This window comes from Nannospalax galili, unplaced genomic scaffold (assembly GCF_000622305.1).
Source record: "Nannospalax galili isolate Female #2095 unplaced genomic scaffold, S.galili_v1.0 scaffold1723, whole genome shotgun sequence".
NCBI classification, from domain to species: domain Eukaryota; kingdom Metazoa; phylum Chordata; class Mammalia; order Rodentia; family Spalacidae; genus Nannospalax; species Nannospalax galili.
The window spans coordinates 272118-280611 of record NW_008349072.1 but is presented as its reverse complement, the minus strand read 5'-3'; the positions used below and the strand labels follow the sequence as shown (position 1 = coordinate 280611).

Sequence of the window (8494 nt, the reverse complement as noted above, 5' to 3'; positions counted from 1 at the left end):
TTTTGAGACAGGGTCTCCCTGTAGCCCCAGCTGTCCTGGAACGCACTATGTAGACCAGGCTGGCCTTGAACTCACAGAGATACACCTGCCTCTGCCTCCCCAGTGCTGGGATTAAAGGTGTGCGCCAACACGCCTGGCTGACACATTTTTTAAAACCCTGGTTTATGTGGAACACTAAGCAAAAACATGGCCTGTCTTTAAAAAGAATTAGAGCAGAGTTCTCAAATTGGGCAGAAACTGTTAACTCAAAAACCACTGAACAGTGTTCTACTCTCATCCAGAGGCTGGAAGGCTAGAGGGGAGGCCTGGCATCTCCTGAGGATTCCCATTTGGGCATATAGTTCCCACTTCTTAGGCAAGTTCATTTCCTGAAACAACTGTGCATTCTTCTGAAATTTGTTAACTATCAAATCTGTGGTGTTTTTCTGAATATGAGTAAATAGATTCATTGTAAACATTTGGGGGGACTTCTTTTCTTTTTGAGACTTTGTCTCCCTGTAGCCCTGGGTAACCTGGAACTTGCAGTGTAGACCAGGCTGCTCCATATCACAGAGATCCGCCTGCCTCTGCCTCCTAGGTGCTGGGGTTAAAGATGTGCACCACCACGTCTGGTAGAAATTTTTTAAGTTAATTTTTGTTTTATGTGTGTGAATGTTTTCTTTGCATGCGTATAAGTGTACCCCTGTCGTGCAATGCCTGCATACAAATGCCCATGAGGCCAGAAGAGGGTGTCAGATCTCCTGGAACTGGAGTTACAGGTGGTTATTAGCTGCCATGTAGGTGCTGGGAACTCAATCTGGGTCCTCTGCAAGAAAAGCAAGTGCTCTTAATCCTTGAGTCATCTCCAGCTTTATGGGGGAAAATATTTCAGTTATCCCCCTACAGAGAGCTGATAGTGTTCTGATGGGGACTGGACCTATACTTTTACCTTAGTATGATTGGGAGTGTCCTTTTTAATTGTTAGGGAGGGTGGGATTGTTTTTACTGGTTTTTTTTGTTTTTGTCTTTTTGAAGCAGGGTCTCTCTGTAGCCCCAGCTGTCCTGGAACTCACTATGTAGACCAGGCTGGTCTTGAACTCAGAGAGATCTGCCTGCCTCTGCCTCCCGAGTGCTGGGACTACAGGCGTGCGCCACCACGCCCGGCTTGTTTTTACTGGTTTTTAAAAATATTTTATTATTTTTATTTTATGTGTATGAATGTATTATCTGCATTTGTGTTAAATGCGCCTGTGTCATGCAGTGCTTGAGGAGGTCAGAAGAGGGTGTTGAATCCCTGAAACTGGCATTAGGAAAGTTGTTAGCTGTCATGTGGGTGCTGGGATTCAAACCTGGGTCCTCTACAAGAGCAGTCAGTGCTCTTAACCACTGAGCCAACTCTCCAGCCCTTGTTTTTAATGTTTTTTAAGATTTCTTATTTTTATTTTTAATTTCATGTTTATGTATGAGCATGACTATAGGTATGTCCACCACATGCATGCAAGTACCCATGGAGACCAGAAACAGGCTTTGGATCCCCTGGAACTAGAGTTACAGGCAGTTGTGAGCTGCCATATGGGTGCTGGGAACCAAATCTTTTGCAAGAGCAGCCAGTGCTCTTAACTGCTAAGCCATCTCTGCAGCTTCTATTTGCTAATTGGGTTTTTTTTTGTTTTTGTCTTTTTGAGACAGGGTCTTCCTGTAACCCCAGATCCTTCTGCCTCTGCCTCCCAAGTGCTGGGACTAAAGGTGTGTGCCACCACACCTGGCCCTTTTACCGTTGTGTGATCCTCCTGTTTAAGCCTCTAGAATGCTGAGATTACAGCCCACCAGACCCAGCCTTCCTCTGCAGTTCCCACACTTTGCCCTCTAAGATGTGTTATTTTAGCGGTTTCTCAGTGTGTTTCACGTTGATTCTAACTCGCCCCCTTCTTTCTTGTGTTTGATACTAGAACCTGAAAAATGTGCCTCTTCTCCACCTGTAGATCCAGTGATTCTGCATTCCGTTTGTCAGTGTCAGTGACCGGCCCTCAGAGTGCTGCGTCTGGGGTAGTCTCTGCTGTGTCTCCTGAGAACCTAGCTGCATCATTTTCAGAGGGAGCTGAGTTACCTCGGGAACCTCACCATCCTCCCAGTTAGATGATGCCGTCACTCCAATCCAGAGAATTAGATTTTAATAGAATATCTTTTATGTATTCTTTGACAGTTTCACACACATAAACAATGTGTCTTGATTGGCTCCACCTGGAGCCTCCCACAACCACACCCCTTGGAACTTCTCATACCATCTCCTTCATTTCTTTTTTCTTTTTTAAGCCATTTAGTCCAGTTAGTGCTATCTATCGAAATGTTGACAAGCTGACCATGTGCAGTTCTTGTGCAAGTATGTCCAAGTGCAGTGGGCTCCTGAGTGCAGTGGCCAAGTCGTGTCCAGAGGACAGCATTTCTCAGCACTCCCCCAATCTGTACATTCTTCCCACTCTTCTGAGGTGTTCTGAGTCTTAAGAGTGAGCGTGCGGTTTGACACAGAGGGCCCATCTAGGGCTGAGTGCTCAGTAGTCACTTCTCAGCACTTCGGAGAGAAGCTTCACTGGCCAAGGTTGAGAGGAGTGCTATTCTGTGGGTACAAATGTAACTATTTAGAAGGCAGCCTTACATGTCCATTCATTGAGACGAGTTGTTGGTTCCCCACCACCTTTTTTTTTTTTTTGGACAGGTCTTACATGGCCTGGAATGATCTCAAACTCACCATGTACCTGAGATTGGTCTTTAACTCCTGATCCTCCTGCCACCACTTTGCAAGTGCTAGGGTTACAGCCTTACACCAGGCACCAGTCTGAAGCAATTTTAATTTGGGAGGGAGCTAGAGAGATGGCTTAGCAATTAGGAGTGCTTACTGCTCTTAGAGAAGATCTGGGTTCAGTTACCAGCACCCACATGGTAGCTCACAACAATCTAACTCCAGTTCTAGGCTATCTGACACTGTCTTCTGGCCTCTGAACACCAGGCATACATGTGGCACACATACATATATGCAGACAAACTATACATGTAAAATGAAAATAAATCTTTAAAAAAAAAAAATTGAAGCCAGGTGTGGTGAGACATGCTTTTGAGCCTCAGCACTCAGAGGCAAAGCAGGCAGAGCTCTGAGTTTCAGGCCAGTTCTAGGCCAGCTGGAGCTACACACCCTGTCTCAAAAAAAAAAAAAAAAGAGAGAGAAAAGAAAAAAGACCCTCCCCAAACCTTCTCAAATTAATCTGTCCCTACCACCCCATCCCTAGTTTAATTCATGTGTCTTTCCTGGCACGGGAGGCTTCTTTGGCTTGATAATCTCGCTCTGATTCTTGCCCTCTGGAAGGCTCTGGCTTCCTCAGTAGCTGGTTAGAGACATTACATTCCTGTTGGCCATTCATTTCTGAGCAGGGGGCAGCCATCGGTCTGCCCTGCCCTGGAGTTTAGGCTCCTAAGAGAAGGCCACTTGCCTGCTGGCTCTACATGTAGCTTCTGCCCAAGCTGACCCCTCCTTGAAGTGCCATCTCTATCTGCTCTTTTCCTCCTTCCTCTCCCCTCCTGCTGCTGCTCTGTCCTCCTGACTTCACAGCTCGTCCTCTCAGCACCGTGACCCCAGATCTGTCTTCAACCTCTGTCAGCTGTCTGCTCCACTGCTCTCCAGTGAGTGTTTCAGAAATGACCAAAACTGGTCTTCTGGTAGTGTTTGTCAGATGCCGCCATATTCTTCCATATGAGCCCTCGCTGTCCCACATTGCATCTGTCAGTAAATGCCATCTGTGAGTCCTTCAGAGACCCTGAAGCCAGCCATTTCTTGCTGCCCGTGTTGCTGCAAGCCAATGGTGGTTGTCTGGGCTATTGCTTTCTTTTCACATAGCTGCCAGCATGGTCCTTTAAAACTGAGGTGTACCCTAACACAGACATCGCTCCCTGGGTCTCTGAAAGAGATGTGCAGCTTCTGACCCCACTCTCTGATTCATGATCCGCCCTACCCTGCCCTGCCCTACAGTCTTCTACCCTTACCTGGACTGGCATGTATCTTTGCTAGTACATTTGTGACTAAGCTGCTTATAATCAGAAACACTTGTGCCACCTAAACTGCCTTTACTTTCTCCCAGGTGCTGACATTTGATTTCTTTTAAATAATGCTTCTGTGAACAGGAGTGAATGTGCAGATAGCTGTGGAGTTCCTGCTTTTGAGGTCTTAAAAAAATTATTGTGTGTGTGCATGGTGCAGGGGAGGGGGTGTGTGTCATGACGCACATGTTACAAAGGTGTCATAGGACACTTGTAAAATTGATTCTCCTCTTCACTTTTCTGTGGGCTCTAGGGATCAAACTCTGGTTGCCAGGTTTATGTGGGAAGTGCCTTAACCTAGCGAGCTATCTCCCCAGCCTTTGATGATGATTGTTAGTTCCTGGTGCTTTTTTCCCACAAGTGGGCATCGGGGAGATGGCTTAATTGGTAAAATGCATACTACGCAAGCTTGAAGACCTGAATTCACATCCCTAGCTCCCACATAAAAGCCAGGCTTGGGGCTGGAGAGATGGCTTAGCAGTTAAGAACACTGACTGTTCTTGCAGAAGACCCGGGTTCAAATCCCAGCACACACATGGCAGCTAACAATCCTGTCTGTAACTCCAGTTTACTCCAGTTCCAAGGGATCCGACAGCCTCTTCTGTCCTCCACGGGCATTGCACAACACAGGTACACTTATATATGCAGGCAATACATGCATATACATAAAAATAATAGGGACTGGAGAGATGGCTCAGTGGGTAAGAGCACTGACTGCTCTTGCAGAAGACCCAAGTTCAAATCCCAGCACCCACACGGCATCTAACAACTGTTCGTAACTCCACGAGTGCACTTACTTACATAGAGGCACAACACTCATACACAAAATAAAATAAAATAAATAAAAATAATTAAATTAAATAAATAAATAAAATATTTTTTTTTAAAAAAAAAGAAAGAAAGAAAAAGAAAAAAGCCAGGCTTAGCAGCATGTCTGTAACATTGCTGGGGACCTGGAAATGGGTAGGGCCCTGGGGCTTGCTGCCAGCCAGTCTAAGCATTGGGAAGCTCTGGGTCCGTGAGAGACTCTGTCTCAAAAAGTAAGGTGAAAAGACGGGAAGACACCCAACATCAACCTCTGGCACGCACCCACGGGTTTACACATTAAATGTGTTCACACATATACCACACGCAAATTTTAAAATCTTACCTCTGAAATGATTGATAACTTTTATTAAAACTACTTTTACAGAATTTTCATTTTTTTTAATTTTAAAAAAATATTTAATATTTTATGTGTGTGCATGTATTGCTTGCATATAAGTGAGTGCGCCTGTGTCGTGCAGTGCCTGTGGAGGTCAGAAGAGGGCTTCGGATTCCCCTGGAACTGGAGTTAAGGACGATTTGTGGCTGCCGTGTGGGTGCTGGGATCAAACCCAGGTCCTCTGCAAGAGCAGTCAGTGCTGAGCCATTGCTCCAGCCCCCTAGAATTTTCGTTTTTAACTCAAGGAAGATCATTGGCTCACTGCTGCTGTTAGAGGCCACATGGAGAACAGGCATTTCTCCTAAACTGGGCACAAGCAGTGCGTTCATGCTGCTAGTCCAGTCTTTCTCTGACTGGTACAAGTGCCTTGTCACTAAGGCCCTCTGTTCAGACAACTGTACCAGTTGACCACAGTGTGAGATCCTCACCACAGTTGTTAAAATTTGGATCATTAACCCACATTAAGTTAAAATTAGAGGGGATCTCGGTCTGTGTTCGGCTTAAGTGTACTTTTGCAGAAACGAAGATGAACTTTTTCTGAAACGCTGAAAATAAATTTCACTGATATAATTTCCTGTAGGTAAAATTTCTGTTCCATAATTTCTCTTTAAAAATTTGGCATCTCTTGGGTGTGGTGATGCACGCCTTAATCCCAACACTCAGGAGGCAGAGGCAAGCAGATTTCTGTGAGTTCAGTGCCAGCCTGGTATACAGTGAGTTCAGGCCAGCCACGGCTGCATTGTGAGGCCTTGTCTCAAAAGAAGGGCATCTGTCCTTTGCCCTGGCAGGCAGTAGGAGAGCACCATCACAGCTTCCCTGCCATGGCGGAGCGCACCCTCATGGTGGAGGTCAGTGCAGTAGTTCTCACGCTGGAACTTGTGCCACCAACAGGTCTCACTGAAGCATCTGAGTGGGAATCTAGGTTGGAATTGAAGGATTCTCTAACCTTAAATCTGTCTGGAGCCACATCTGGAGAGATTGCTCCAAAGTTAAGGGCACTACTGGCCTATAATTCAGCTCCAAGGGATCTGACAACCCTTCTGATCTCTGTGGACACCTGGACACACGTGTGAGTATACACACCAACACACACATAGATACAGGTAAATAAATCTGTAAAGCCACATCCTTCTGTCCTGTTCCACAGAATTACACTTAGGTCTCAAAAAAACCACATTCTGCAGTCATTACCCTTTGGTGTGTCCCGCCTGCCATTCTGGGGTGGGGTCCAGAAGGACCCGCAGTGCTGTGTGTCCTCATTGTCTACAGGACAAAGTTAGCACCTAGCCAGGAGGGAGGGCCCCGGCCCTGGCAGCTGTGAGTCCTGCCGTGTGTGTCTCAGTCTTAGACCACTGATGTCTTAAACACGTTTGAAGAGGTCAGGCAGGCAGTAACTTGAATTCAGTTTCAAGAAAATAAGAAACATAACTTCTGTGACATGGTTTAGACAACCTTTTTCAACAAATGATCTATGCGTTATGCCAAATGCTAGGCTCAGAGATGAGAGAAAAAGGGATTCTTTAATTTTTTTTAACTTTGTGGGTGAGGGGTGAATGTTGGGGTGTGTATATGAGAGGTCATTTTGCAGGAGTTGGTTCTCTTTTTTCCCACTGTGTGTGTTCTGGGGATTGAGCTCAGGTTGTCGGGCTTGGTGACAAGCACCTTTTCCCACTGAACCATCTTGCTGAATCTGCAGAGGACCTGATTTAGTTCCCAGCACCCATGTCCAGTGGCTCACAGATGCCTGCCTGTAACAGCAGCTCCAGAGGCTTAAACACCCTCTTGGCCGCTTTGGGCACTTGCATACAGTCTGTTCATACTCACACTCTCACATAAAAATAAAAAATCTTTTTTTTTTTAACTTAATTAAAAAAAACCCACTGTCCTTGAGTTCTATGCCTTTCTTCCTAGAGCTAAACATGCTTTTCTTTTCTTTTTTTGGGGGGGTGGGGGGGTGGTATTGCTATTTTGAGACAGGCTCTCCCTGGCCTGAAACTTACTATGTAGACCAGCCTGGCCTCGATCTCACAGATCCATCTGCCTCGATCTCCCAAGTGTGAGGATTAAATGTGTGCAGCACTAAACCCACCTAGCCTAAGCTGAGTATTCGATCACCGTAAAAGGGCTTTAGACACAATATTTGAATACTATTTAGCTCCTGTCTGCTCTCGTGTCCCTTTCCCATAGTTTAAGCAGCAGGGCTCCTCCAGCTTTAGTGAAGCCTACAAGATCCAAAGGCAGCACCAAGCACTCAGCAGGGCGTGGTGGGCACACCTTTAGTCCCAGTGTCAGGGAGGCAGAGCAGATGGATCTCTGTGAGTTCAAGGCCAGTCTGGCCTACATAGTGAGTTCTAGACCTGTTGGGGCTACAGGGAGACCCTGTGTCAAAAAGACAAAAGGGACCCAGAGAAAAACTACAGAGCAATTGCAAAGCTCTCCCCAACTTCAGTCATTTGGAGCACCTGCTCACATGCATATTTTATCCCACTGTGAATTCATAAGCAGAATTCCAAGGGCACGTAGAAATTGGCATTTTCTGTTTATATCATTAAAGGTATGCATTTCTCGGGGTACTTCAAAATTTATCATGGGACTAGGGGTGTGGTTCAGTAGTAGAATGTGTGCCTGGTGTTTGTAAGCCTTGGGTTCAGTACCAGCACCACCTAAAAAAGAAGGTGTCTCTTGTGCTCCTCTGTGTGTTTGTGAAAGGAAGGAAAAGGTTCCTTGTTCTCTGGAGCACCAGAGCCTCGGGGAGTGCTCCGCTGGGACTTCTCACCTGACTTGCCTGCTCTTCTCTTCCTTCTCTTCTCTTCTCTCTCCTCTCTTCTCTTCCTTCTCTTCTCTTCTCTCTCTTCTCTCTCTTCTCTTCTCTCTCTTCTCTTCCTTCTCCTCTCTTCTCTTCCTCTCTTCTCTTCTCTTCTCTTCTCTCTCTTCTCTCTCTTCTCTCTCTTCTCTCTCTTCTCTCTTCTCTTCTCTTCTCTCCCTTCTCTTCTCTTCTCTCTCTTCTCTTCTCTCTCTTCTCTCTCTTCTCTTCCTTCTCTTCTCTTCTCTTCTCTTCCTTCTCTTCTCTTCTCTTCTCTTCTCTCTCTTCTCTCTCTTCTCTTCTCTTCTCTCTCTTCTCTCCCTTCTCTTCTCTTCTCTTCTCTTCTCTCTCTTCTCTCTCTTCTCCTCTCTTCTCTCTCTTCTCTCCCTTCTCTTCTCTTCTCTTCTCTTCTCTTCCTTCTC

General features: G+C 45.9%; 1 protein-coding gene across 2 annotated transcripts in view; it reads left to right on the top strand.

Annotated features, from left to right (window-relative positions):
- Window positions 1-8494, top strand: part of Kmt5b (lysine methyltransferase 5B) — a 61284-nt gene that overhangs the window by 10856 nt on the left and 41934 nt on the right. Inside the window, exon 2 of one of the 2 annotated variants that reach the window (XM_008846301.3) lies at window positions 6161-6338. The exons of the other annotated variant lie outside the window; for it this stretch is intronic. The gene's annotated coding sequence lies outside the window, so the exon portion shown is untranslated. The remainder of the gene's footprint in view (window positions 1-6160; window positions 6339-8494) is intronic. 2 annotated transcript variants of the gene reach the window in all.